A 5,579-nucleotide genomic window follows, 5' to 3' on the forward strand; every position below is an offset into this window, starting at 1 on the left:
TTTGATGTATTTCAGTATATTTGTGTGATATTTTTGTATATTTGTGTCATATTTCAGTAAATTTGTGTTATATTTCACTATATCTGTGTTTTATTTCAGAATATTTGTGATGTATTGCAATATATTTCTTATATTTCAGTATATTTGTTATATTTCAGTATATTTGTGTTATATTTTAGTATATTTGTGTCATATTTCAGTATATTTGTTTTATTTTTCAGTATATTTGAGTTATATTTCAGTATATTTGTGTTATATTTCAGTATATTTGAGTTATATTTTGGGATATTTGTGTTATATTTCAGTATATTTGTTATATTTCAGTATATTTGTGTTATATTTCAATATATTTGAATTATATTTCAGTATATTTGTGTTACATTATAGCATATTTGTGTTTTATACCATTATATTTTTGCTATATTTCAGTACATTTGTGTTATATTGCAGTACATTTGTGTCAGGTTGCAGTATATTTGTTATATTTCAGTATACATGTGTTATATTGGAGTATATTTTTTATATTTCAGTATATTTGTGTTATATTTCAGTATAATTGTTATATTTCAGTATATTTGTGTTATATTTCACTATATTTGTGTTATATTTCAGTATATTTGTGATATATTGCAGTATATTTCTAATATTTCAGTATATTTCTTATATTTCAGTATATTCGTTATATTCCAGTATATTTGTGTTATAATTCAGTATATTTGTGTTATATATCAGTATATTTGTGTTATATTTCAGTATATTTGTGTTATATTTCAGAATATTTGCGTTATATTTCAGTATATTTGTATTATATTTCGGTATATTTATGTTATATTGCAGTATATTTGTGCTATATTTCAGTATATTTGTTATATTTTAGTATATTTGTGTTATTTTCAGTATATTTGTTATATTTCAGAATATTTGAGTTATATTTTAGAATATTTATGTTATATTTCGGTATATTTGTGATATATTTCAGTATATTTGTGTTATATTGCAGTATATTTGTTATATTTCAGTATATTTGTGTTATATTTCAATATATTTGAACTATATTTCAGTATATTTGTTATATATCTGTATATTTGTGTTTTATTTCAGTATATGTGTGTACTATTTCATTGTACTTGTGTTATATTTCGGTATATTTGTGTTATATTGCAGTACAATTGTGCTATATTGCAGTATATTTGTTATTTTTCAGTATATCTGTGTTATATATCAGCATATTTGTGTAATATTTCAGTATATATCAGCATATTTATGTTATATTTCAGTATATTTGTATTATATTTCAGAATATTTGTTATATTTCACTATATTTGTGTAATATGTCAGTATATTTTTGTTATATTTCGGTATGTTTGTGTTATATTGCAGTATATTTGTTATATTTTAGTATATTTGTGTTATATTTCAGTATAGTTGTTATATTACAGTATATTTGTGTTATATTTCAGTATATTTGTATTATATTTCAGTATATTTGTTATATTTCAGTATATCTGTGATATATTTCGGTATATTTGTGTTATATTTCAGAATATTTGTATTAAATTTCGGTAAATTTTGTTTTATTTCATTATGTTTGTGTTATATTGCAGTATAATTGTTATATTTCAGTATATTTGTGTTATATACGAGCATATTTGTTATATTTCGGAATATCGGTGTTATACTACAGTGTATTTGATATATTTCAGTATATTTGTGTTATATTTTAGTATATATGTGTTATATATCAGCATATTTGTGTTATATTTCGGGATATCGGTGTTATACTACAGTGTATTTGATATATTTCAGTATATTTGTGTTATATTTTAGTATATTTGTGTCATATTTCAGTATATTTGTGTTATATTTCACTATATTTGTGTTATATTTCAGTATATTTGTGATATATTGCAATATATTTCTTATATTTCAGTATATTTGTTATAATTTTGTATATTTGTGTTATATTTCAGAATATTTGTGTTATATTTCGGTATATTTGTGTTATATTTCAATATATTTGTTATATTTCAGTATATTTGTGATATATTTCAATATGTTAGTGTTATTTTGCAGTATATTTGTGTTATATTGCAGAATATTTATTATATTCCTGTATATTTGTGTTGTATTGCAGTACAATTGTGCTATATTGCAGTATATTTGTTATTTTTCAGTATATTTGTTTTATATTTCAGTATATTTGTGTAATATTTCAGTATATTTTTGTTATATTGCAGTATATTTGTTATATTTCAGTATATATGTGTTATATTTCAGTATATTTGTGTAATATTGCTGTATATTTGTAATATTTTAGTATATTTGTATTATATTTCGGTATGTTTGTGTTATATTGCAGTATATTGGTGTTATATTGCAGTTTATTGCTTATATTTCAGTATATTTGTGTTATATATCAGCATATTTATGTTATATTTCAGTATATTTGTGTTATATTGCAGTATCTTTGATGTATTTCAGTATATTTTGTAATATTTCAGTATATTTGTGTTATATTTCGGTGTGTTTGTGTTATATTGCAGTATATTTGTTATATTTGAGTATATTTGTGTTATATATCAGCATATTTGTCTTATATTTCGGTATATCGGTGTTATACTACTGTGAATTTGATATATTTCAGTATATTTGTGATATATTTTAGTATATTTGTGTCATATTTCAGTATATTTGTGTTATATTTCACTATATTTGTGTTATATTTCAGTATATTTGTGATATATTGCAATATATTTCTTATATTTCAGTATATTTGTTATATTTTAGTATATTTGTGTTACATTTCAGAATATTTGTGTTATATTTCGGTATATTTGTGTTATATTTCAGTATATTTGATATATTTCAGTATATTTGTGATATATTTCAATATATTAGTGTTATATTGCAGTATACTTGTGTTATATTGCAAAATATTTGTTATAATTCAGTATATTTGTGTTATATTGCAGTACAATTGTGCTATATTGCAGTATATTTGTTATTTTTCAGTATATTTGTGTTATATTTCAGTATATTTGTGTAATATTTCAGTATATTTTTGTTATATTGCAGCATATTTGTTATATTTTAGTATATTTGTATTATATTTCGGAATATTTGTGTTATATTGCAGTATATTTGTGTTATATTGCAGTTTATTGGTTATATTTCAGTATATTTGTTTTATATATCAGCATATTTATGTTATATTTCAGTATATTTGTGTTATATTGCAGTATCTTTGTTGTATTTCAGTATATTTTGTAATATTTCAGTATATTTGTTATATTACAGTATATTTGTGTTATATTTCAGTATATTTGTATTATATTTCAGAATATTTTTTATATTTCAGTATATTTGTGTTATATTTTGGTATATTTGTGTTATATTTCAGAATATTTGTGTTATATTTCGGTATATTTGTGTTTTATTTCAGTATGTTTGTGTTATATTGCAGTATATTTGTTATATTTAAGTATATTTGTGTTATATTTCAGTATATTTGTGTTATATTGCAGTATATTTGTTTATTTCAGTATATTTGTGTTATATATCAGCATATTTGTGTTATATTTTAGTATATTTGTGATATATTTCAGTATGTTTGTGTTATATTTCGGTATATCGGTGTTATACTACAGTGTATTTGATATATTTCACTATATTTGTGTTATATTTTAGTATATTTGTGTTATATATCAGCATATTTGTGTTATATTTCGGTATATCGGTGTTATACTGCAGTGTATTTGATATATTTCACTATATTTGTGTTATATTTTAGTATATTTGTGTTACATATCAGCATATTTGTGTTATATTTCGGTATATCGGTGTTATACTCCAGTGTATTTGATATATTTCAGTATATTTGTGTTATATTTCGGTATATTTGTGATATATTGCAGTACAATTGTGCTATATTGCAATATATTTGTTATTTTTTAGTATATTTGTGTTATATTTCGGCATATTTATGTTATATTGCAGTATATTTGTTATATTTCAGTATATATGTGTTATATTTCAGTATATTTGTGTTATATTGCAGTATATTTTTTATATTTCAGTATATTTGTATTATATTTCGGTATATTTGTGTTATATTGCAGTATTTTTGTGTTATATTGCATTATATTGGTTATATTTCTGTATATTTGTGTTATATATCAGCATATTTATGTTACATTTCAGTATATTTGTGTTATATTGCAGTATCTTTGTTGTATTTCAGTATATTTGTGTAATATGTCAGTATATTTGTGTTAAATTTCGGTATGTTTGTGTTATATTGCAGTATATTTGTGTTATATTGCAGTATATTTGAAATATTTTAGTATATTTGTGTTATATTTCAGTATATTTGTTATATTACAGTATATTTGTGTTATATTTCAGTATATTTGTATTATATTTCAGTATATTTGTTATATTTCAGTATATTTGTGTTATGTTTCGGTATATTTGTGTTATATTTCAGAAAATTTCTGTTATATTTCGGTATATTTGTGTTTTATTTCAGTATGTTTGTGTTATATTCCAGAATATTTGTTATATTTAAGTATATTTGTTATTTTTCAGTATATTTGTGTTATATTGCAGCATATTTGTGTTATATTTTAAAATATTTGTGTTATATTTCAGTTCATTTGCGTTATATTGCAGTATATTTGTGTTATATTGCAGTATATTGGTTATATTTCAGTATATTTGTACTATATTGTAGTGTATTTGACATATTTCAGCATATTTGTGTTATATTTTAGAATATTTGTGCTATATATCAGTATATAAGTGTTATATTGCAGTATCTTTTTGTATTTCAGTATATTTGTGTTATAATTCATTATATTTGTGTTATATTTCGGTATGTTTGTGTTATATTGCAGTATATTTGTGTTATATTGCAGTATTATTGTTATATCTTAGAATATTTGTGTTATATTTCGGTATATTTGTTATATTACAGTATATTTTTGTTATATCTCAGTTTATTTGTATTATATTTCAGTATATTTGTTATATTTCATTATATTTGTGTTCTATTTCTGTATATTTGTGCTATATTTCAAAATATTTGTGTTATATTTCGGTATATTTGTGTTTTATTTCAGTATGTTTGTGTTATATTGCAGTATATTTGTTATATTTCAGTATATTTGTGTTATATTTCAGTATATTTGTGTTATATTGCAGAATATTTGATTATTTCAGTATATTCATGTTATATATCAGCTTATTTGTGTTATATTTCGGTATATTTGTGTTATATTGCAGTGTATTTGATATATTTCAGTATAGTTGTGTTATATTTTAGAATATTTGTGTTATATTTCAGTATATTTGTGTTATATTTCAGTATATTTGAATTATATTTCAGTTTATTCAGTGTATTGCAGTGTATTGCAGTGTATTGCAGTGTATTGCAGTATATTTCTTATATTTCTGTATATTTGTGTTATATTTCAGTATATTTGTGTTATATTGCAGTATAATTGTTATATTTCAGTATATTTGTGTTATATATCAGCATATTTGTGTTATATTTCGGTATATCGGTGTTATACTGCGGT

The sequence above is a fragment of the Homarus americanus genome, unplaced genomic scaffold, assembly GCF_018991925.1.
Source record: "Homarus americanus isolate GMGI-L3 unplaced genomic scaffold, GMGI_Hamer_2.0 scaffold32871, whole genome shotgun sequence".
Lineage (NCBI taxonomy): Eukaryota > Metazoa > Arthropoda > Malacostraca > Decapoda > Nephropidae > Homarus > Homarus americanus.